Genomic DNA, 26,211 nt, shown 5'->3' on the forward strand with positions numbered 1-26,211 from the left:
GGGAAAGAGCAGTGGGAAAGCTGACAAGGTTTTGTGTGTGGCTGAAGGGCAAAGATGATACAGTAGGGAGAAACCCTGGAAAGGGGAGAGGAAGGGTGATTAGATAGCCTAATACATTTTTTTCTTCAGTGTTTAATTTCCTTAGGAGTACATGTTGCATTTTATGTCAGTGACAGATAATGAAGGAGTCAAAAGATAATAAGCTAGGTATTCAGAGAAGATCCCAAGAAGTGGTATGTTACAGGGCTGTTTGGAAAGCTGAAATTCTCTGGTGATAGGAGATGGATGAGCTGGCTGAATGCCCCATGAGATTTTCCTCAGTCAATCTAAAATTAATTCCCCTTCATAATTAAAATACATTTTATATTTTTAGGAGCAGCTCTTTAAGTGTTTCTTTTTTTTCTTTTTTTCCCCTACTCCTTTTTACTGCGTATCAGAAAAAGGCCAGTTTAATTGCTAGTTTGCCTGATTTAGGATGAAAAGAATCCCAGGATGTTCATGGCTGCCTGTCTTAGCTACTCATTTGATCTTGTACCCATTGTATAAGCTATCATGTATTTATTTCTGCAATAGATCTTTAAGACAGCGACCTGCAAGTATTAACTCACACATAAGGAGGTGTGGCACAGTCAGACAATGCAGGTTTCCTAAGGTCCTGGGGTAGTGAGTGATGGACTAGGATTTTGAACTTAAACCTCTCATTCTTTGGACTGTTTTTCCTGCCCAGTAGTCTGGGGCTGATATCTGTATCAGGAGTTATGTAGGTGACACATGGATCCATGAAAGAGGCATTCAGTCCAGTGGAGCCTCATCATACAAAGGGGCAAGTGGAGTTTTCAAAAAGATGCTGCACTGGTTTGAGCCTGATCCCCCCACACCCATGGATAAAGCTGCCACAGGTTTCAGTTCAGAAGGTTCCACTTCTGAAGCCCTCTGGAAAAACCCTAAATCAATTTTCCATCCCATTTTATATTTTTAGCATGCTTTGGTGGAAACTTCCTCTGGGGTAAACCCAAACCAGCTCACTCGCACCTCCCTCCCATTTTTCACTTGGGCTGTTTAACTGAGAATATCCCAGTACTGACCCCAGCCCGCAAGCCAGCTTCTGTTTCTGCTAAAGGCAGTGCGAGTTGAGCATCAGGAACAACAATAGCAGCAGCATCTGACCCTAATTTAAACTAGTTGAGAACTGGAAGATGGAAACAGTAGTCTATGTTGGCATATTTCCTGGTGCTCCCAGACACTGGATCACTGCAATTCATCTGAATTCCAGTTTACCCCATAGGAATACAATGAGTCAATTAACCCTTTAAATAAATCAACTAATTCCAGAGCAATTGCATAGCATCTGTTTCTGTATTTTATCAGTTACATAATAAAAATCTTCCTCTTGTCTTTCTGTTTCCTATTGCATTCTGTGCTTTGGATAAATACCACCAGTGCCTGCCAAGTCACAGTTGCAGAGACCTACTGCAGAAAATGGAACCAGAGACACACACTGGGAGAAATCCTCCTTAATGCAGTGCTTCAAATTGAATGCCTGCAGTGCTACACAGAATCACAGAATGGTTTGGGTTGGAAGCAACCTTAAAGATCATCTGGTTTCATGGCAAATTTAAAACTAAAATCCACACCTCATTAACAATGAATCCTGATGAGTAAGTTAAGTAGAAGAAACATCAATAATTTATGGTGATGAACTCAGCATTTTCCCTCTCCCTTTTTGTGTTGTGTCTGTCTTTGGAAGCCTGTAGCATGTTACAAATGAAGTGCCACAGATGAGCTAGAAATAAAAAGCTAGGAGATTTTCCAGGGAGACAGAGAATAAATACAGAACCTCCACAAATGCAAACACACATGCTCTGGACTGTTAAGAATTTTGAATCACACAGCGTTTTATCTTCTCAGAATTTCCCAAGTGGCAAAATATATCCCCAGGAAAAGACATGACAGCAGACGAAAAACAAAGACAACCAGAAAATAAAATTCAAATCAGAAAGCCCACCATAATACAGTTCAGAATTACTTGTTCCCTGAATGATAAAGGAAAAGCAGTAGTCATGACAAGGATCAATTTTGCTCAGAGAAGGCTACCAATTTAACAATGGGCAGACATCTTACAGATATCCTGGCTGAAATAGAACAGAGGGAATGAACCAAATGATTAGACTTCGAAGTGTGAATGAGCTTATATAGTTTTTAACAGAGTGCTTTGGAATAGCTCCCTTCTATGTTGGTGTTTGTCACTCTGTGTTATTTCTTCTGTTGCCTAACATGGACTCACCTTACAGCTTTATCCTACAGTAGCTCCCAGATCAGATATCCTGTGTGTAACAGTAGGAGGGACTTTTTTTAGAAAGCCAGCTAATGTTGATGATCCCTTTTATCCAGCTCTGTTACTGTTACCTTCCTTTTTTTGCATAAACACTTGGCAATATATTTTCTGCTGGTAAAGGAAATTATGGAGTCAGGTGTTCCTTTGAAAAAACTTCTTTCTTTCCAAAGACTATACAAGTTCTGTTACTTTGAATACAATAAAAATCCCTAGAATATTAATATCCTGAAGCTTTGAATTAAGTAATTTCTTTGTTCAAAGTTCCCATTTTTTTTCATGATACAATGCCCATTCTTTTATTCAGAACTATAGTACAGGAAGTTTTCCTAACATGAATGTCTCCTTTCCCTCTCTTGTAGGTAGTCATGTGCATAAAAGCGTGCTTAAATCACACCTCAGTCTGTCTGCTTGTAGTCAGTGTAATTTTCAGGTGAGGCTGACATTGTTTCAGCAATCACTAAGAAGAAATGTTGAAGGCTGCAATAGAGAGTCAGGGCTGTCCATGGTAAAAAGCAATAGCAAGTGTGTGGTAGCCAGGGAAAGTTATAACATGATATAAACCTTGTAGCTCTAGTGAATCCATGGTTTTCAAATAACCAGTAGAACTAGGGATTTTTATTTCCAGGCCCGTGATCTCTCTTGAGTAACAGGATTAAGAAACCAATGGTGTAATATTTTGGGGAGTAAAAAGTGGTCTCCTACTGGTACCTGAATGCTACTGTCCTGTACTATTTTACATTTGAGTTTGCTCTGGGGAACAGTGACGACTTGGTTTCACGAGGGTGGTTTCAATGAGGAAAGAAGGTTCCATGGTTATACAATTCCTAGGCCGTGTGTTTGTGGGATCCATGCTGGTGACGGTGGAGATGTGTTGTCAGGTCCTACATTTATTCCTCAGGCATGGCCAGGTTCCTGGTCTGTGGAGGTTTACATCTGAGATGACTTTAACAAAGTTGGGATGTTGCAAGGAAGGGAAGTCTGAGAAATTTTCATTAGAATATTGTTGTCTTACTTTTAGTTATTGGTATAGGTCTTTGGTTAGGATGATAAGTAAGATCTTCAGAGTAATGTTTTGGCAAGGTTCAAAGTCTTTTTGAGTTCATTAATGAGGATATATTTACTGTTGTCTTCAGAAAAAATTGGAGAGCATTGAGAGTATGGCTGTACAAATATTTTTTCCTTATGCATCTGTTAATTTCATTCACATAGGTTTAATGATCTATTAACACCATTTTTTTTCTAACAGGAGGTACTTTGTAGGCTACCAATCATGATTATTACATGAAGATTTAAAGGTTTAGAGACAGTTCTATGAAAAATGTTATTTAATTAAAGTTTGTTGTGACCTAAATCACATGGAAAGCTGAAATACTGGTTAGTCTCTGTGTACTAGAAGAGGTTATGATGCCACCTTGGGGAGGGGTACAGAGGTACAGACTGGTGGCAGCCACAGTGGCGAGGATGACATTAACGTGAAGGTGAGTTAACTGAGTTATCACATAGTTTTGTCTACACAATTAGTACGTGAGGCAAAATGGTACTTTTTAGAGCTGGTTAAGTCAATTTGTGCTGGGTAGAAGGGTTTGAAAAAACTCTTTGGTCACATTATAAAAAGAAGCCCAAACCAACTGAAATTGCCTTGGTTAGTTTTCTAATGATCAGACTCTACAGACTGAAGGACAAAAATTTTTATGCCTTTATAAAAATAATTTGCATTTTTTAAAGAAAATCCTGTTTCTTTACAGTGAAATTCAATTTTTTTATTTTTTTAGCTCTTTGCATAAGAGTAATTGGCACTTACTGATCACAAATAATTTAGTGAAAACCCAGAGGGGTCAAATGAAATCTTAATGTAAAGAGAAAAAGAGGAGGAAGATGAGAAGTCACTTTAACACTTCAAGCGATATGACATGGAAGCATGTAGGCTGACAGGCTCTTAGTAAACGAATTAAAGTCCTTTTACAGACTAATCCATGATTGCTGTAGCGTAACTAATACACAAAAAGAATGAAGCTGTTACCAGACACACCAAAAGTTTAGTTTTGTATCAACAGGTAAGGAAGCGTGCTAGCTGTATTTTCAGTGCCTGACTAGAATGACAATAACAATTATTTCTCAGGGATTGTTTTACAGAGAATTTAAAGATGTATGGTATGTGTATCATATAATTGGCATCTGTATTGCCTCAGGACTGAATCAATGTAATCCAAGACTGCAGCTACATAAACTTCCCCTCTCCTATAAGGGAAAGTTTTCTTTGGGTGATGATAGGCTGCAGAGCCATGATGAATTGCATAAATCTCAATTTAACTATTTGCAGGCTGAGTTGGATAAGAAAGACTTCATTAATTTCAAGGATATCTTTAAAATTTTATTTATTTTGGATTGGAAATAAAGATGAAAAGAATTATGAAGAAAAATGGGTATTCCACTGATTTCTATATCACTCTGGTACAGAGAATTGTTTTTATGGCAGTACTTTTGCTATTTATCTCAGATGCAGATTTACCAGGTATCAGGACTGAGAAAGTGGGAAGAAAAATGTCATTGGCACAGCCTCGTACAACCTGTGTGCCCCATGTCACTTGAAGCAGTAGCTGTCACAGGCCTGCCCCTATTTCTGTTCCCTCATTATTGAAATAGCTGGAGAAAGCACAAGACTGCTGGACACACACCAGAAGGTATTTTCAAACTCTTCTTGTCTATTAGGGGAAACAGTGGATTTTAAGAAGGCAGTGGGGAAGGAATATTTGAATAGGGTATGAATGTCCATTGCATAGCACAAATGGCTTAAAGAACATCCCTGAAAGCTGGTGCCATGAAAGCACTCCTGCCACTGCTAGACATGCACCGTGACTTTCAAAGTTACCATCTTCCTCATTTTACATGATGTCCACCAGCCCACTCTTATTTGGTGTAGTATTTTGGACTCCATCCTGCTGGTTTTCTACACCCATGTTGCTGTTCTCGCTCTGGCCCTGTCTGCAGTCCCTTGGCTCCCACAGAGCCCAACACATATGCTTTGCTGTCTCTCCAGTTATCCTGACAACAAGCTCCACCAAAACTGGCCTTGTTTACTGCTGAATCCTGCAAATACCTGCTTTGGGGGTTTACAGCACCCCTTAAGCCAAGCTTGCTTATGATGTCTGTATTTAGGACCTGTGTCTCTCCCAGGCATGACTACCCTGATCCCTCTGCTACTTCTAACTGCAGAAATCTCCTCACTCTCACAACCCAGCTTCTCACATTTAGGTCTAAAATTGGCCTGAGCTGATGGGCCTGGGCAACTCCACAAAGTAAAAGAGCAAACTTTTCTGCAGTTCTGGCATGATTGCACAAATCCAGCTGGTTACAACACTTCAGCTGTCCATTTCCAGGGATAAGGAAGAGAACTAATCAAATCAATCCAAAGAGATAGTCATCACCATGCAAGCAGATATTGCCTTTCAACCCTTTCTCATCTGACACTGTTGGGGCCGTCCGAGGCAGCACAGCGTGCAGCTGCACACATCCTTGGCTTCTGCTGCTGCAGGCAGGGGTCGGCTGCAACAGGCAGGGAAAGCTGTCAGCTGCAACAGGCAGGGAAAGCTGGCTCCTTTGCAAGGAGAGCCCCAAACAAAGATGGTGCAAAAGCGTCGGCAGAAGCAAGGGATGAGAGAGGGGTCTCTGTGTAGGTTCCAGCTGGTTTATTGCCTGTGGAGGGTCCAGGAACAAAGACCAAGAAGTGAGACAGATCCCAGTATTTTATATGGGGGTGGAACAAAGGGAAACAACCAATAGGGATCAACTGAGAAGGAGGAGACAACAGGGGAATATCCAATAGGGATAACTTAAGGGAGGGAGTTACATGAACCAACCAATGGGGCATCAAAGGAGGGAGAACTTTCCAGAACTAATACATGGACAGTTAAGGAAAACGCATAAACATGACCTTATACATAAAACTGGGTGGAGAACTTCTGAACAAATAAACTTAAAACACGTAAACTAAGAACCACTAGGAACATGGAAACTCGCCGTAACCACGGGGTGAGAATCCGACCTCTGTGTTCTGCAGGCCTGTGCACCAGTCTTCTGTATGCTCTGCTGCAGTGGCCACTGCCACATGCACTGCAACACTTTATCTAGTCCCCATGTTCCTCCTGATGTAAAATAAACACCACTCTCCTCCCAAGGCTGTCAGAATGGAGGAAGCATGCAGGCATGGAGATGAACAAGGTGGGAGCAGCATTTACAAGAGTTCTCTCCTTCCCTAAGAGGTATTACCCTGCACTGTTATGGACTGAGAATTTTTACTTTAAGATGAGCTGCAATAGATTCTGTTTTGCTTATTGTCTCGGTTCCAAAATATCAGTATCAACATACGGCTTAAACACTAGTAAAGCAGAACACAAATCCATGGATGACTTCATCTCTTGTACAAGTGTTAGTGAAATAGAGACAAAAAAAAATTTAGTGGTTAACAAGCACCAGAGAACATGTGTATTTTAAAGTCACTGTTATTCCAGTAGTATCTAAACTACAAGAATAACAGTAAATTTGACTTAACAGGGGAGACAAAAGAGGCAGGTGACTACTCTGAATGTGGATTGCTGTATCTTCTCCCCTCTGGCTGCTGAAGGTTCCCATGCTGAATGCTAGTAACAATGAGGTATTGGTAGTTATTTTGCTCATTTCCGTCCATGTCATCCCTGACTTATGTTTCAAATCTTAAGATTTGTAGAAAATCTTCATTAGGCTCACAGGTGTTGCCATTCAGTAGAGTCCTTGGCACAAGCACTGTGACAGATGTTGAAAAATTAAGATGATAGTTTTAATTGTTCCATGAAACCTCTGAAAAGCCAGATAAGACAATACACAAAGGTAGGAGGAAAAGGCAAAATGCACAGCCTCTTTATAGTGGTTACATGATAACTTATCACTAACTCCTATGTGTTCATTGGTTCCTTGACACAGTTTTTGGTCTGTGCTGTAAAATAATCCTGAAACTAACTTAGCTGTAATCTTAAATCAAGGAAGAGCACTTGGGGGATGGGCAGGAGGGCTTATTAGCTTATTCAAGGAAACAGAATTCTGCAAAAATACGATTCTTAACTTGCATGAAGAATCAGCATGCATAGATTTTGAGTGCAGAAGCACCTTGTAAGGACCTGCAGACTTTTTTTTTTTTTTAAATGTGGAAAGTACCAGTATCTTTTTATACAAATAAACTTCTTTATGTGGACAATCTTAAAGAGGGATCTGATCATTTGGACTCAGTAACAATCTTCCTCGGTCATAGAGAGTTTTTATTTAACCTGATGTTCCAGTTACTTTAATTACCCTTGTAGTTCCAGGTAAAGGCAATATTCAATGCTTCCCCACTTCACTTTCAAAGCAGTGATGTTTTGCACATTACACCACAGTTCCCATGGCTCAGGAACATATTAAAAAAAGAAATCTGTAAATGTATGTTTAAACTGGGAAGTATTTTGCGATAAAAGACAGTATGGAAAGGGAAAGTATGGCACTGATCTTCCTCTCAGAAAAAGGAGAAAAACCCAAACCCTAAAATGAAGTGTCAGTGAGCATAACCAGAAGTTCAGCTTTACTACTAAATGCAGTCTTTATAATTGCTTGCTGAGTGAGACCAGGGCATCAGCACGCTATCCTATATAAAGAGTGATGTGTGTGCACACCGTTTGCCTTTATTTTGAAATGGAGAATCTGAATGCAATTTGAGACCATCTGAGCCAAAAAGGAGATTCAATGGCTCAGTGACAGTCTGGTTTCAGCATAGCTGGCCTGGGTGGGGTTCCATGCTGAGCAGGGAGCTGGCAAGCGAGATCACTGAGTGAGCAAACCACGTTGTGAAGTGAGTCTTACAGGCTTTCATAGGCCATATACTCTCTTTCATTAAATAACACACTGAATTGTCCCTAAGCCAGTCCTAGAGAGTTAGTGGTTTGGTAGCCAGCCAGCATTTTGTTGTAAACTTTCTGGCACAAACTAGTAATATTTGTAACAAATTCTATGGATGTGTTAATGTATGGAATTTGGAAACACTTGCTTAGAGGTCCCAAAAGAGGATGAATTTCAGTACTTTCACAACTTATTTCATGAAGATCTTTCCCCAAAAAAACATTGTCAAGACTTGCGCTCAAGAAATAAACCAGAAAATTGTATGTTTGATTAATGCTGCATGGTGTCTTTTTTTCCAGCTAGTGGGGATATCCATAAGCAGGTCACGAGTGTCTCTTATGTATGTATGATAAATACTTTTCCTCTGGATTGATGATAAAAGTTTGCAAGCACATAGCAAAATTCAAAGATTGTTGCTTAATAGCAATTTGTAATGTAAGTCACAGGGTGCTGTTTTTCTACATATTTTCCATAACTGTGTGGATAAAGAAGAAATTCTGAAATGGCTGTTTCTAGACAAAAAACAGGCTTTCTGTCTGTAGACAGATGCATTACTGACTCCATGGTGTCCTTAGTGGAGCTCCAAATGCTCTATACAGTGGTAAAATCCATAGTAGGTCATACATGCCTCTAGCTTGAAAACTTGATTTGGCAAATTATGTAGATATGATGGAAGTTTGGGGGCTGTGCTCCTTAAGCACCAGGGCTGTCTGTTCATCAAAAGAGGAGAAAATTTTCTTGCAATGAAGGCATGTTATAAAGCATTCACTGGCATTCTTGGTACAGTAATTTCTTATGAGTAGGTAGGACAATTATTCTTTTATTGTTTGGAGGCCACCATGAACACTGGAGCCCTGGTGTGTTGTGAAAGAGTTGGGATTTGAGGTTTTAACTTTGACTGGAGAACTGCTAAGTGTCTAGCCTCATTGCAGCTTATAAGAAAAGGCTCTTTTACCCCAAATACATGCTTTAGAAATAGTGTAGTAAAGAGCATGGCATGGTACCTTCTGAGGCAGCTGGAGAGTATCAGAAGGGTTCTTATGGGTTTATACAAATCAAGCAAGGCTCAAATAAAACACATGGAAATGTGGTGGCATTTGGTAACATATATTAAGTCTGCTGATTTATCCCACAGCAAAGGCAGGCAGTTCTTTTTGTCATCCTATTAGTCAGTTAGGGTTAATTCTTGATATGATGGAAATTTATGTAGCTTATGTAGTTTTGGTTTTGGTTTTTTTTATTTCTGCTTGTAGAGGTCAATAGATGCAATTATTTGTGTGGCTAATTCATGAGTCATTGTTTAAGAGACAAGGATGATGATTCACTTTGACAAAAGCTATTAATAGGTACCCAGCACTATATTTTAAGGTCCTGGAAGAATCCGTCCCCTTTCCTTCCATAAGGAAACATAATGTGGCAAGTTCTTTCCTAGGTTAGCTGCCATGCCAGAAGCACATCATTCACAAGATTACCCTCTATGAACAAGTTAACATAAGAGCTAAGAGAGAGTTTTAAGTAAGAGCTAACTTACACAATACATGCCAGAGGATACATGACCTAGTCATGGTGTCTGGGAATAGTCTCCTCTCTCTTTTATTTTCTTTTCTTGTTTAGCCTTTTTCCCCTCCCCCTGCATTGCACATGGGCTGCTGTCAGTCTCAGGCTCTGGTTATGACTCCTCAGAGTATGGACAAATGCAAGTGCCTCTTCTTGGACCCAAGGGCGTGCAAGGCAGCTTTTGGCTGCTTGTGTTAGGAGTTTCATCAGTGCAATGCTACTGCTGAGAGGATTCACTTTCTCCCTGTGACATTTATTCCCTTGGAGTATGCTGTGAACAATGCTGAGATGAAGCAGGGATAAGTCTAGAATTCTCAGACTTCAGGTAAAGTCTTTTCTGGTCCATGTAGATCTACTTTTTGGGCTTTTGTGTACAGGGACTGGGTCCTGTGCTGGAGGGGGTGCCAGTGACTGCAGCCCACCGAGGAGATGCACAGACCTGCATAAGAGCTTATGCAGGAAGGACATCTGGAGTTGGCCTACTACACCCCTGCTTTGTGAAGGCCAGGCCAACCTCAGTATTAGATCAGGTTTCTCAGAACCTGTCCACCAAAGTGCTGCAGCTTTCCAAACCCAGACCATCTCTGTGAAGCTGCCTGTGCAGAAGTGCAGTCAGCAGCCAGCAGCCAGCAGGACTGATCATTCCCCATGACGTGGCACTGGGCAGAGGGCAGTGGGAGCACAGAGTCCAGTTCAGTCTTTCTCAGCACAAGAAAGTTATCAACCACCCAGAGTGAGTCCAAGGGAGGGGTCACCAGGTTGGTGAGGGGCTGGAGCAAGCGATGTAGAAGGAGAAGCTGAGGCAGCTGGTTTATTTAACCTGGAGAAAGAACAGCTGAAGGGAGGTCTCCTGGCTGCCTGCAGCGACCTATTGGGAAGCTGTAGGGAAGATGAATCCAGATTCTTATGAGAGATTCACAGTGAAAGGGCAAAAGGCAAAAGACACAGCTTGGAGGACAGGAAATTCCAGTTAGCTATTAGGAAATTTTTTTCACTGGAAGAGCAGGAAAAGGTGGAGCAGATTGGCTGGAGAGATGCTGGAGTCTCCATCCTTGGAGATGCTCAGAACTCAAGGGGACAAGTCCAGAGTAAGCTGATTTAGTGCAGCAGATCTTGGTGGTATTGGATTAGATTAACTACTCTAGTTCTTTCCAATGTAAATTATTTTGTAATTCTATAATGCATAGTGGATCAGTACTGTCTCAAAACCAGCCTTGCATTGCATAGGCAAAGGTGTGTGACTACTACTCCTGTCCTTGTCAGAGAGCATTGAATGAATGGGAGAGGCAGAGCATTAAAGTAGACCTACCCAAACGTTTTTTAATGGAATATCCTAAATTAGCAGATGAACAGAGTTCTAAAAGAAAAACATCCCAAAGAAAGATGAAGTAAAAATATTTTAAGTTGATCAACATTTCAGTATAGAACTTGCACAATTCAGTATAGAACTTGTTAGTCTCAGCTTATGTTACCTTTTCCTGCCCTTTTTAATTACTGAACACAAACCCAAATTCCTGCATAAGAAAGGCCATCTGATGCAGATGTAGAAATGTACAAATGTGAAAATATTGAAATGAATATGTTTGTGTTGTTTCTATCCCTGGTTTAGGATCATTGTGACGGAATCTGAGTCAGGACTTTGAGACATTGTCTAAGCCATCCTCTGAGGCGGATTTAGACTCTTTCAGCAAATGTTCTTCTCCCTGGTAAGTTTCTTGTCAGAGATCTGTACGCAGTTCACTAATTCTCTTCATGCTACAGTAAACTTTAGTGAAGTCAATAGCTACTCTGGCAGCAAAGTAGAAATGAAAGAGACTCTCTATTTTCAGAGCTCTAAAATAGCGACTGATCCATCCTTTGGAAAATACTGCTCTCAGGGGGGTCTGGTGAAGTGGTGTTGGGTTTCCAAAGGGACAGAAGAACAGACAACTGTGTTCTTGAGCATTTCATGCTGACTTTCTGTGAAGCAACAAGGATGGCTTCCCTGGAGGGCTGGCTAGCTTTAGGGGTGAGATTAAATAGCTGACTTTACCCCTCCTAAATTACGTGCCAAAGATATCACTGCCTCTCCTGTTTCAGTGCCCACTCACTGGAACTTCTGCTGGCACCAAGGTCTGCTTAGCGTGGTAGCAAGCTCTATCACCAGGGTCCCCTGCCACTCCAAAGTACGTATTTAAAGGCAATCTTGAATCCGGAAGGAAAGAAGGAAGAGAGTGTAACGCTGTGCTGTTTCAGCTGCTAATTGTGCCCAGATTAGTTAATTAGATAATTAACATAAGAATGCTCTCTTTTCATATTAGAGCATCATACATTTACAATAGAGCTGTTCATAAGTAGAGTGCTATGCTGTGGGAAACACTAATTAATTTTGCAAATTTGGACCTTTAATTGCTAAAGTGCTGTGCTTTCTCAATGTTTGTTTTAGAGTAATGTTAACTGATTACTGCCTGTTTGGAGAAGTATTTATTCTCTCTGCCAGTTGGACACATTCCTCTTGCTGTGCGACCAGAATCCCAGTTTATTTGCAATATTAACTGCATTGCACTTCAGAGGAGCCTGCAAGAGATGAGATTGTCTATAAGCCCAGCTGACATTGGACCCACCACCTGCAAAAGCAATGCAGCCCATCATTTCCAGTTAGGACCCATCCTAGTCATATATTCTGCAGCCTGCATACTTGATTATTGGAACAACATTCATCCTGGCTTCAAAGCAGAATCTGGAAAAACTGCAGCTGGCAGATGCAACCACCTGCTTCCTTTGCAGCAGTTCTCAGAAAACATCAATCCATGTACAATCAATCCAGGCACTTTGCTGGCTCCCTAATGATCTGTGAGTCTATTTTCAGGGCCTTGTGCTGGGTTCTCAGAAGCACTTATGTGAGTTGGGGAAATGTCAGCGATGTCTGCAGGGTCTTGATGGTCTCCTCCTTGGACTCCAGCTCCTACCACCTCAAGAGGATTAGATCTATGGGAAACTCTGCAGCACTGGCACCATCCCCACATCTCAAGGAGTAATTCAACAGTTGTTGAACCAGAAAGAAAGCAAGCCTTGATGGGATTCTCTTGCCTGATAAGACCTGCATTTGCTTGGGTAAATGGAGACGTGGGCTTGCTTCCTTCTCCAAGGCTTCTTTATGCAACAAGTGAAAAATTTTGAGGTAGGAAATTGGAGCATAGGTCTTCAATATTCCTTCACTACATAGCTAGGGTCATCAGTTATGGCCATTTTTTGTCTGGTATGTATGTGGGAGTAGCACAGTGTTCCCACCCTTGTCTATGACAAGCAACAGAAAAATAGCTAAATTAGTAAAAGGTCTGTGGTGCTGTGTCTCTCAGAAGCACCTTGAGGTGAGATTTAAGACTTTTTTTTTCTTCTGGCTTACATCTGCAATAGAGCTGTAGATGGCAGTCCAAAGTGCTTACCACATTGCACAGAGGACTTAGCTGCCTAGATCAGGGATATTGAGACTAATCTGAACAAAAGATGTCAATGTTCAGAACTTTCTGAATCTTTTGGTGAGTGAGAGCTGACTCAACTGTATAAAAGTCTTACTTGTGACTAATCACTGGCTGAAAAGTTTCAAGTTAGCCATTCATTCAGCAAAACTGAGTCAGAAAAACTCAGATACCAAAGCTGAATACAGGGAGGAGCTATAACGAAATGCTTTCAACTTTTTCCACTTGTTCAACTAATTTTTCCAGCAGCTTAACCAGCTTCAACAGGGGAAATAGAAAACAATAGAAATATATGCTGAATTGATGCATTTGAAGATACCTTTAATGTGAGCTTGATCATTTTGAGAAATTAGCGCAAATATTTCCACTGTGATATTGTTGTCCCCACAAGTGCCTTGAACCTTAGCAGCATTCTTGGAAGGAGAAAGAACAAGAAGAAAATACATCATTAATTGTGAGACAAAGAGTGTGGTAAAGGGCCTTTAGTAGGGGAGGAGCTGTATGACAGTGGAAATTACATGATACATTTACTTGTTACTTGTATTTCTCTTTGCCCCTAAATGGCTGCTGTTTTCATTTCAGACTTTAAGTTGCTGCAATCATTCATTGAGGCAATGTACAAAGCTGCCAATTTGAAAACAAGACTTTGCTCAGTAGCAGAAGAAAATGAAAAATTCAAGGGTAAGTCTGAAGATTACAAGGACCTTGAAAATCCTACAGAAAGCGAGCCTTTTAATTTTAGTAAGAAAAGAAATTAAGGTACAGGTTTTGCTGTCTGCCTGCTGAGTTAGTCCTATTGATTCCAGCTAGGCCACACATTATTAAATACCATAACAGGTTTTAGATAATTACAGTATTCATCCCTTGGGTAGCATACTTTTTAGGGTTTGTATCTCGAATTTTATTGCCTAGATTATTTCTAGTGCTGGGAATTTTTGCAAGCGTGAAAAGACTGGATGAAATGTTTCAAAGAAACATCTTTAATGCTTTTTTTGAGTGTAATTATTATATACCTGGTTCATTCAGTGAGATCTAATTTTTCCTAGGCCTTTATGTTTCTGAACCAACAAGGTTCGTGTTTGCTCTAGTAAGGGGCAGGATATGGACCTATGTACTTGCTTCATTGTATTCTGAAGATATGTCTGCACCTAATAATACACTTTCTGAATGGCTGCTTTCTTCTGACTTTTCTTTTACTCACAGTATTTTTCCTGAAGCAAAGCCCTTCACTTTTTCCAGCTCAATGTTTACTATGCTGCCCAGTAATGTTTTCCAGTGTTTGTTAGGATTTTTTTTTTCTGAAAACATCCTCCATAATCTTTGGAAGCTTGTGCTGGCTGTGGTAAAGTCATCTTTACCCACGGAGGTCAGAGACCAGTGATGTGCAGAAGACAGCCCTTCTGTTTGTATAGTAGTTCCACCAGGCAGCAGATGAGGGAGGTTTCTGCAGCTGGGGAAAATCTAGCAGGATTCCAGTGCTGCAACATCTGCAGAACTCACTGCCTGACTGCAGTGAGGCTTGAGGAGATTATATCTTCTCCCTCCTGCTTTCTCTCTCTCTGGTTCTTGCATGTATGGGCACTTCTTGTTGAGATGTGTAGTTCAGCTGGTATATGTGCAAAAGCACCAGTCTTGCCTCTCCTGAGATTATTCATTTCCGCATGTGCAGAGGCTGTTGCATGTAGCAAATGATGCTACAAGGTGCCCTATTTGTAGTACTGCTCACAGGAGACACTTTTTGTGTTTCTCTTCAAGGCTGCCTGCGTGAGAAAAACAGAGTCAAAGCTGCTGCTTAACTGAGGCCATGTCTCACAGGGGAATCCTCTGTTCCTATTGACTACTGGGTGTGGATGTAAATTTTTTTCCTCCCACTATTTTAATACTGTCAGTAGCACTAATGTGGACTCATTTTAAACTAACAAAAAAAAAAAAAGGCTTTGCTGGTGTAGTTTAACTTTTGGGGAGGAATAGTCAGAAGCACAGCTCTGTCAACAGGAGCTACATCACTACAAAGAGAGTTTCCCATCTGGGAAGAGTGTTTTCCACTTCTCTGTGTCAGTGAAATGCTAGTGGGAGTCCTGCAATTACTGTGGGAGTATGGGGAAAGATGTAGCCATGGAATTAAAAAGGTGTTAAGATGGAAAGCATGTTCTAGCAAAGGATTGTCAAAAAGTATTGATGACTGAAGGTGAAAATATAAGGCAACTGTGAGTTAATATTTTGGCAGAACATTTCTGTATGAGATGCAGGCTATTTATGGCAGCTTCTCAAGGAATAAGTGACCTTTGAAGTGGTGCTGAAGTGGCAGAAGCAGAAGAATGACATTTGTTGTTTTCTGTAGTACTGATTCAGACACGCAATATTGACTTTATCAAGACATTCTCTTTCAATCTAGTAGTTTACTCAAGCACATGAGTGCCTAGGCAACTATATATGTATATATGTGTATTTTTATATATATATGTATGTATAAAAGCATGACAAAGGAAAACTTTGAGAAGCATTGTTTCCTAGCCAAATATTGAATATGGTTTGATTGTTAATTCTACTTTTTTAATTCTGGAAATCGTGTTGACTTGAGTGGGCTTTGGCTCAGATGTTGAAGCAATGGAGACAAGCCCGCTTTGGTACAAATATGTTGATGGAAGAAGTTGCCATTCTTGTGTACTCATCACTGTCTGCAGTGGTGATTACTGTCCCCAGCAATTTCCCAGTTAAAGTCACTTAAGCTATCTTAATTGATTTTTCCTGAAGTAAATTAAGAGTGCTCTGACAGCCTGCTTTGCCAGCCTTCTGATGAAGGCTGCAGTCTCCAGAAGGGAGGTGATTGAACTGGCACTTACAGATCTATAAGAGGAAAGGAAAAAAGTTAGTTGTTTTTCTACACTATATCAGATAGCAATTCCTAGGAATAACTTGTCTTGGACTCCAAAATTTTTTAAAAATTATGTCGTTGTCTCTAGATTATAAACAACATAATGCACTGTGCTCATTATGGGTTTTTTTTAGTGCTATGTCCACTTTTAACTATGGCAACATTTTTTTAATACTTGTCCTTTGGAAAATGCTGTGATGTTGAAATCAAAATGTCCTTCAAGACAGTATTGATTTGAACGAGATCAGGCTGTGAAAAATGGCTTAAATAGAGTTGCTATAATGTGTTATGAATTTTCTGGAATAGAATAATGTAATTTATCATTTTAATGTTACTTTTTGAAGTTTGCTTTCATATTTGTGCTGAAAGAAAACATATTGATTAAGCAGACAAGGGTTGACCCAAAATGCCTTTTTTTTTGATTAAGAAGTTTTAAGTAACAAAATGCCTTTGTGTTGATTTGCTGTTGGACCAATATAACAAATTGCAGAATTACCATGAATCTGTAAAAACGTATCAGAGTAGGCACATGGTGTAGGTGACCTCTCTAGGCAATCCTGATTTTCAAGTTGTAAGTCCCAAAAATGAGATCATTAAATTATCAGGACAGCTAGTTTGATAAAAATTCTTGTGTGGATAGTACTGTTGTACAAACATTTTTATACTGTGATGTCACTAAAAGGGTTTAGTTTTGTCCTAGCTATATTGGCTCCATCAGTAACTTGAATAAGGGGTCCACAAAAAAGAGAGGGACGTTTTACAAGGGCATGTAGTGATAGGATAAGGGGTGATATCTTTAAGTTGGCAGAGATCAGATTTAGATTAGATAGAGGGAAGAAATTTTTGACAATGAGAGTGGTGAGGTCTTGGAACAGGTTCCCCAGAGAGGGGGTAGATGCCTCATCCCTGGAAGCGTTCAAGGCCAGGTTGGATAGAGCTTGGAGCAAGCTGGTCTAGTGGAAGATGTCCATGCCTGAGGTGAGGTGTTAGAACTAGGTCCAACTAGGTCTTTAAGGTCCCTTCCAACCCAAACCATTCTATGAATTAGCTCCATCAGTAAAATCCACTGATAAACCTTCCCAATGTGCACAAAACCTATGTGCCTTAAAAAGAATGGAAAGTTAGATTCTGGTTCCATTTATTTTGGTGAAAATATAAATTAATGCAGCTTTTCTCGCCTTTTAGCTGCATTTCCTTGTAACATATAAAGTGAAAGACAATAAAGCTCAGATGCAGTAAAGTTTCTTTACAAAGAGACTGAAAGTAAAGCCCATATTATTCCAAGCCCTCTGAGGGTACAAACTGCTGCTCTGAACCAGTTGAATCCTTGTTTACTGTGAACTTCTTATAGAAGAGAAAGGAGTGTGGCACTGGGCATCCTGCTGTGCAAAAGGACAACACAAATGACTACAATACTGAGAAGACAAATGAGCATACAGAAGGGTGCATTAGTAATTGTGACCTCTCATTATTAGGCACTGTCCTATTCAGTACTATAATTTTGGTGGTAATTACTACTAATCATTTTAATTTCTCCCTCCTGAGCTTTCTTAGAGCTCATACCATGAGGTCAGTTTTCCTTGGCTGCCTTCAAATATGATAAATGTAAATTTTATTTTTGTACTTGAATCAGGACTTTGTAGAAATGCCTTCTTCCTCTTTGTGCCAGTACAGAAAAGAGGCTGCAGAAAATGCTGGAGGCTCCACTGCTTTGCTTTCATCCTTCTCTCAGAATTATTAAAAGTGAAGCCTCTAAGTAAACAACTGTAAAAATTAAATCACTACATGAAGCTTATTGGAACTGCAGGGTCTGCTGTAGCAGCTGTCTGACGTTGTGGTGTTACGTTCATGTCCAGGTTGAGGCAGAAGGAGCCGCGATTTCATCTGCACAGTGCTGTGCCAGGCCAAATTATTTCCATGCTGTGCCTGAGTGATGCAGGGCATGTGCTGTGCAGTGCTGCTATTCCCATATCACTCCTTGAGTCCTGACTGGCATGGTGCTCCTGCTCTGCCCACCTGGGTGTGGGGGCTGAGAGAAGGACACGCACTTCTACCAGGGCACAATCGGCAGCAACCTGCTGGGAATGAAGATGGATCCTTCATTCCGGGGTGCCCTCCTGTCAAGGTGAAAGGCTTTCTGAAATGCATTTCTATCCAGAAAAAAAACCCCAAACAAAGAAAAAACCCCAGATGGTAACTACGTAAATCAACTAAGATAAGCAAATCTGGCAAAGAGAGGCTTTCTGGCCTTTAATTTAATAATTCAGGGACAGGGGGTGGGGGGCAAAAGGGAACTAGATAAAACTGCAGAAAATGTCTGAATCCTATTTTTCTTTAAAGGAAGTTTAGAAAAAGACTTTGGCTTTGTCTTTATGTTTCTCTATCTTCTCAGTTAAATTGGGTGTTTCTGTGACATTCTTTTTCACTACAAAGTAACTTTAATTAGCTCTCCTATGGTGTAAGCCTTTCCAGCTTAAAAAAACACAGTTACATGAAATGTCCATGTTCTCAGGCTTGCAGCTGCCCGCACTTGTCATGGAAAAGGAAAAAACACAAAATTGCGGTGGGAGGAAGGTTTTGATTTGGATTCTTCCTGGTGGGAACAAGTCATAAAACAAATGTTCAGTTTCCAGATTTGGAAAAATTGCAGAGTATATTTTGCGGAGTTGCTTTGGAAGCAACTGAGTAAGAGTGTGGTATTTCACCAGTAGGTACTGCCTTTGAATTTTAGAAAAGGAAGCAGTAGACTATGACTTTGAGAAAATCAAATAAAGGCCAAAGGCAGGTTTTGGCTTGCCAAATAAAAACAACTTCAATCTAAATGGAATGGAGTCCTTTGAGTTTTTGTTTTATGTTCTCTTTTAATTTTCACTCTTTGAAAGAGAAATGAAGAAAATCCCTAAATCTGTGGACTGGCAGAAAAATAGCTTTTGCAGGCAAAGGACTGATATTGGTACACATGAGTACTGCTGATTTCAGTATGAGTGCTTGGTTCAAACAAGGACAAATTAATATCATCAGTTTTTATCTTTGGTGCAACTGGGAATTCCTAGCCATCTGATTATGGGCTGGCAACACTTTTATGGAAATTCATCAACTTGCTTTGAAGTTTTCTAAGCTTCCACTTGCATAGTGAACATATTGATAAGAGGTCTCATGGTACTGTGTTCACAGATTAAAATTATGTGCATTGTCAGAGCAGTGAGACTGCAGCTTAAAAATTGTGATAATGCAGCTTCCACGTGAGCTCCTTCTCCTCACTGCATTCGGCCTTCCAGGAGACACTTTGCATTTCCCAGGTATTTGACAGTTGCTATCAAGATCAGAGCTCTATTGAGTATCCTTTCATGGAAGGGTCTCCACAGGCAAGCCCAGCTCAAAAATACAGTCAAAGAGTAGCCATTTATACATTTATATGTTTATATATAATTTTCAAAAATCCTGTGTTCCACAAAAGATTTTTCTTGCCTCAGAGACAATGTGCTTCCAAATTTCCTGAAAGCTTACTTTTATAGTCATGTAGTCAGGAGAGAAATATCCCACAGCAGAGTTTAATTCTACATTTAATGGTCACTGCCTCCCAAATCAACATTGTTTTTATAGAGTAGGACACACAAATGCCTGGAGTATGGAAGGATTCACAGCTGCTCAATAGTATGGGGATATTAGTAGAAATATATATATGTAGAAAATAAATGCTATCTTATGGAACTGACAACATGAACTTTACTGCTATTGGCAAAGAATATTTTTGGAGGCAAAACATAGAGCTTTCCTAAACCAACACAGATATTGGCATCTGATTCCATTAATGTCCCTGAAGTATCCCACTAATTTACTGTGATACAGCTATTCCTATTATCCTGATTCTAAACTACATCTTTCATTGCCTAATTAACCAAAACTCTATGAGAATGAACAAACACATCATTTTGCTGAAGCCTGCCCAGCTGTCATCTGTAACTTCTAACCCAAGTAAACCTGAGTTAGGGCAAATTCAGAGTTGTTTTTTAGGATAAAGCTCACCAGAATGGAAATAAACATCTCACTCAAAGTTAAGGTCAGTCTGGTGTGTCCTATACTGGGTTTAAAAATTGTTGGGCAGAAGGATTTCTTTTTCTCGCCTTTGGATGTACTCCCAAGACACTACATGGGATCACCTGGGGCCCAGGAAAGCCCTGTAGAGTCAGGCACAGGCTGCTGGCAGCGCCAGCTTGCCCTGGTCCTGGGGACCACAGCAGGGAATACTGACCACAGGGATGGGCAATCTGTACCAAATAGTGATGGGGTCATAACACAAAACAACGCTCAACACACAGCTGGGAGCAGAAAAAAAATGGCTTTGTTGTTATTGCCCTGTTCAAACGTCCTGGCTTGGATTTTGGGTTATGCCTTGGCTGCAATGCTTTGTAGCAGAGGAGAGCATTCTGCAAGAGCTGATGTTAAGCTATCTTTAGGCCCCATCAGTTCTGCCTGGCTGGTCTCTCTTCCAGAATTAGACCAGTGTCAAGAAATCCTGATTTCCTGCACCAGCAAGTAGTGTGGCAGGATTGGAGCTGGGAAAAGCAGTGCTGAGGGCACAGGAGCCACTCAGGGAACTGGTGGGGGGGTTGGGGCTCTTCCCCTTAAGGTACAACATGCTGGTTGGTGGGGGAGCCCATCCTTCTGCTTCACTGCACAGTGCACCATCCATGGCCATGCCTTCCTTTGTTGGGTGCTGCTGAGAGACCCTTTCTGCCCAATGTTGTCCCTAGGCTTAGCTGCAGCATAGGTGGAGGCTCTCTCCAGTCTTCCTAGGATGCTTTGGGACCAGGCCTGCCATGGTTCTGAGCTTGATTTCAGGGTTTGGTTTCTGTTCTGCTGTCAGAGTCATGGAAAGCTGCTGGGGAGAGGAATGGGATGTTGCTTGTCATTTTTCAGTTGACAGTCCTCAGATTTCTTTTCATACATTGAAAGAGTAAACCCACTGTGATATAGACTATTGTTATTCATCCAAAAATGTGGAAATGGTACATCTTTGTTTAACTGGGAAAAAACACCAACATTTATATTTTGAAACATTCATCAGCTGCTCAATGAGACAGCTATCTGCATGGCTTTCCTTCCAAGAAGTAATGAAATACTACATCTTAGAAAAATTCTGTTAAGCCTGTTTGCTGCTATTTTATAGATATAGAATATATAAATATAGATAAAGAAAATAACTTCTGATTGTCTTTAGATTATCCCAGTTGACAGTACATCAATGAACATGTCGTGATCAGATTATAAATGTTGCTATTTTTGTGACTCTTGCAGTCCTGTTTTTGCCAACCAGTACTGTCTGTATCTCAGCCGACATCTCTGCATTAGCTCTGTGCCTTCCTTACCAGCACGGCATTCAAAGGTTTGTAAGTGCCTTTGCTACAGCAGCCATTAGCAGCTCTATTGCCTTTATGAAACGATACTCTGGGATGTATTTCTTTACTCTGCTGCAGTGGTATCTGCACATCATGACTACTTGGAGACAAAGAACCATGTCAGAAAGAAAGAAGCAGCTTCAGAAAGTTGTGAGAAAACGCTACTTTGCTCTCAGCAAAGAATGAGTTTAAAATATCTAACTGCTCCATGCTGAATACATGATAGGACTCCTTCTGGAGAGGAAAAACAATTTAGTCCTTACAGTGGATATACAAGCCCTTAAGGCAGGCTGACAGCTTATGGATCTGTCTCTAAGGAACCAAAAACACCCTAGCAGTCACATACAAGATTTCTATAAGGTTTTCCATATTTTTGGAATACACAGTCTCTGCTATCCATCTGGTATGCAGAGAGATTGATCTCACATTTCAGAATGCAACAGAAACACGAAGTTTTGCAAATATGAAAAAAAAAAAATAGAAGCAGATAAAGAGCTACATATATATATATAAATAAAATTTATAAATAGAGATTAAAAAAATACTTGTAACCCCAACCAGCATTTCAATGTCCGTCTTGACATTTGAGCCACTGAACACCTGTGTTTTACAGAACACCAGCTCCCCATTTCCCTATGTCGAGCCCTGCTTTGGTCTTTTGCCAGGATGGCAACCTTTAGAAATTTCACAGCTGGTTTTCCCCATGCTATGTGAAATATTTTGCACTTGAAGAAAAAAATTATGTTGACATCACTGGGATATAGAGCAAATGTTGCAGCCATGTTGCTGGTATAGGTGGAAAGGTAGTATTATTTGGAGTCCAGAAGTGAGGGAGAGAAAGGAGGGGAAGGAGCTTGTATCAGGCACCGACTGCATTACAAAGGCGTTAGTGACAGGTGGGGACAGCATGCACAGCAAAGAGAAAGAATATAAAATAGCTAGTCACTGGTTTTACCACAAAGGCCAGGCCTTGGCAGTTTCTGCTACTGAAGAGAATTAGACAGAAACAGTCTCCCCAAGCATCCTATGATGCCATCTGGCTTATTACAGAGGAAATCCCCATTGGCAGTCTGGATTTTTTTCCCTTCTTTTTCTTCACAACAATCTGAATGAATGCCAAGATTATTTCTCTCTCTCATGCTCCCTCTCTTTGGCATCGAAACATCGTTCTGTAGAAAGGGGAAATATGACGGCATTGGCTCAGATGAAAGCAGCAATTTCAGGAGCAGGAGCCTTTGCAAGCTTTGAGATGGAAGGAGGGCTGATAAAAGAGATTAAACATGCTGAGACCCTTTTGATGAACAAACTGAACCATCTTGGTGCTGAAAAGGTAGAGATACAGTCGATAGCTCTGATATACTGTTACTTGCCAGGAGAGCTATCTATTTCCATTATTAGCCTAAAGGGTGATGTAGGCAATGAAAGTGAGTCACCAAATAGAAGTTCAGGTGAGATGAAGGTAGCGTGAGCAGGGAGCACCTCTTTATTACAACTCTTCAAATTACCCACTGAGGGCAATTACTTTGTCACCTCCGTGTCCTTTCTGCAAGGTTTCCTTTCCTGAGATTAGCAATGTGCATGCACAACAGTGGTCCGTATCTGACAGGCAGAGACACAAGTAGTGTGGTTAGTTTTAATTATTTTTCAGTGAAAGATTCACATTAGATGCAGAATGGAGCTGATTTAAATTACAGCTTGCCTGAAAACTGTGATTGACCTGCAAAAAGGTCCTACCATATTTAAAAAGATGATTATACTGGAGGAAAATGTTGAATATTTTTCCAGACAGTGAATATTAATTCTTATCCTAAATACCTAGTTTTGTGTGTGTGTGTAGTCCCACATGCATCTACATAGAGCTAGATTTTGTATATATTTTTTTTATTTTTTAAATATATTTTTTCTAGGTAAATAACTGCTTTGTGAGTTCCCCATAATCTCAGTAGTCTTTGCGTTCCAGAAATCTTTGCAATGAAGAGCAGCTAACCGATATTTTTTGCAACCTAATAATTTTCATGTCAGCTGGAAACGTTAAAGAATATTTTGTAAATAATGTAGTATACATATGGGATGTGTATATGTCCTGTATGAAAGTCTCTGCCTTATTTTCACACTGTGGGGATGTAGGACACTTGCTCAGTTCTGGCTCTGATACGAGCATCTTCTTTCAATCTTTGTTATTGCCACATCATATTTAATCTATAGATAGAAAGGGGACAGTCACATTCCCCCTCTCCTTCTGATTTTTGTCAACTCATAAAACTAGAAATCTGTCTCTCAGCCATGCTGCTTTTTAAGATTATAGTTCAATTGCATTATTGTTGTGTTTTCTTCCTTCTTTCCTGCAGTATAAAAGGCACTGAAGTATTTGCTTTAAAAATATAGAACTTGTTGAAAGTGGTTATGTTTTGGGTAAAATGACCTATTGATACTAAGCCATCCAGGGAAATGGGTGTTTAACAAACACAGGAAAAAAGCAGTGCACTCAGCAGGTTTGGGAGAATGGTATCAGATGTCTGCAAAGCAACTGTTCTTATGTTAACACTAGTGCTTCCTGGCTTTGAAGTGTACTGTAAGCGCATAAAGTGTATTGCCTAAAGTCCAGGGGTTTTTTTGCACTTTCTAATTCACAGTGAAAGTTTCTATTATTTCTTTTATCATGTAACAGCCATATCTAAATTCAGAAAATGTTATCAACAGTTCCAGGAAGAAAAATCTTAATTCTGTCACAGAAAAGGAACTCAAGGTTAAAATAGGGGCTTTCAGGTATTACCAGAAGGTCCATGGAAAAAAAAAAAGTAGTAGAAAAGGGAAGAAATTAAAGAAGGAATTTAGTATTGTGTGTGAATAAGGAAAGGTGAGTTATGTTGCTTTCTGACAGATTTTGGTTTTGACATATGTTCCACATATTTTGTTTATTAAGAGTATTTTCTACTGTTGTAAAAGTTTCTGGCAGTGGATTTTAGCTCTTCACTGAGAAACTTCCCCTGCCTGTGAGGGGACCTGGCTGAATGCACACAGCAAATACCTGGGGCAGCTCCACTGAAGTCGCTGAGTGGTACCGCTGTGCAAGTCATTCACCACTGCAGAACTGAATGAAACCTAAGACTGTTTACAGCCAGAGAGACTGAGGTCAGGATCCAGAGGTGTCTTTGAGGACATGCCCTTTATGGTCTCTGTGCAGCATAACCTCGCAGTGAAGGGACTGACATCTCCTTACAGAAAACTGTACTTTGCAAACCTCAGCAAACTGTGATTTGATGATCTCAGCAAATAATGGCTTTATCTGCAGTGCTTGGTTCTCCCCCTTCATGTGGTGGATCCTGCTGCCAGGTGAAATGGTATTGACCCCTGGGTTTTTGCTGCTCAGGGCCAGACACTCCAGGCTATGTGTCTAGGGGTGCAGCTGCAGGGCACGGAAGGGAAGAAGTGTGGACAGAAAGCACTGGGGAAAGACCATGGAATTGGGAATAAAACTTCCTGCAGCCTGGCCATCGCTCTTTATATGTGTGGCGTCTGGAAGGGAATGTTTCCCTAGACCTCATCCTGGGATTTTCCAAAGGGAAATTTCCCAGGCAGAGCTTCTGAGCAAACCCCCACTGATGAAAAGGAAGGGGGGGGGGGGGGGAAATAATGGCTTTATCTGCAGTGCTTGGTTCTCCCCCTTCATGTGGTGGATCCTGCTGCCAGGTGAAATGGTATTGACCCCTGGGTTTTTGCTGCTCAGGGCCAGACACTCCAGGCTATGTGTCTAGGGGTGCAGCTGCAGGGCACGGAAGGGAAGAAGTGTGGACAGAAAGCACTGGGGAAAGACCATGGAATTGGGAATAAAACTTCCTGCAGCCTGGCCATCGCTCTTTATATGTGTGGCGTCTGGAAGGGAATGTTTCCCTAGACCTCATCCTGGGATTTTCCAAAGGGAAATTTCCCAGGCAGAGCTTCTGAGCAAACCCCCACTGATGAACTGGGAGCCAACTGGGGAGCTGGACTAGTGGATGGTAGAAGTGGACCCAGTAGTAGTAAAGACTCAAGATCTTTATTAAAGGTTTGTTACTGTTTAATCACTGCTAGTCAATGTACCAGTCTTTATCTGAGAAGTTTGAAAAATGAAATAATAAAATAGCCAGCACCTAACCTGACAAACTTTAGATCCAAAGCTAACCCAGCAGTTAGCTTATTCAAATCTAATGAACTGCCTCGTTGTTTGAACAGTGCTGATAAGTTTTTGATAAAAGGCCTTGTATTATTGCTTTTGCACAGTTATATTGCCCTTGCAAAAGACAAATTGCTCAAAACAGAGGACAAATGTACTTCCTTAGAAGTCTTTTCACAGAAAATATATACAAAATTAATGAAATAAATGAAAAAGAAACACATAATAAACAAAAGAGTGACATTTATGTGCAGGAGACATATAAAAATTGCCTTTGCAATAGAAAAGACATCTTGATTGTGAAATTGGCTACTGTTGGAATAGCACAATTTTAGTAATCTCTCTATCCCAAGCACAATATTTTATTCTTACTTTCCTTCAAATCCATCACTCAGTTTACTCTACAGGAGTTTTCACCAACAAACATTGTACTGACTGTATCAGTAATTTATATCTGATAAGAAATGAAAATATTCATGGATTTCTGCAAACTATGTGCTGGAAATGTGGCACAGAATGATGAATAGCCCATA

At 40.5% G+C, this 26,211-nt stretch overlaps 1 long non-coding RNA gene across 1 annotated transcript in view; it reads left to right on the forward strand.

Annotated features, from left to right (window-relative positions):
- Positions 1-26,211, forward strand: part of LOC108445048 — a 121,426-nt gene that overhangs the window by 76,891 nt on the left and 18,324 nt on the right. The window contains exons 7-9 of the long non-coding RNA XR_001859787.1: positions 11,403-11,499; positions 12,219-12,953; positions 13,834-13,932. This is a non-coding gene — a long non-coding RNA (uncharacterized LOC108445048). The remainder of the gene's footprint in view (positions 1-11,402; positions 11,500-12,218; positions 12,954-13,833; positions 13,933-26,211) is intronic.

The sequence above is a fragment of the Corvus brachyrhynchos genome, unplaced genomic scaffold, assembly GCF_000691975.1.
Source record: "Corvus brachyrhynchos isolate BGI_N302 unplaced genomic scaffold, ASM69197v1 scaffold80, whole genome shotgun sequence".
NCBI classification, from domain to species: Eukaryota; Metazoa; Chordata; class Aves; order Passeriformes; family Corvidae; genus Corvus; species Corvus brachyrhynchos.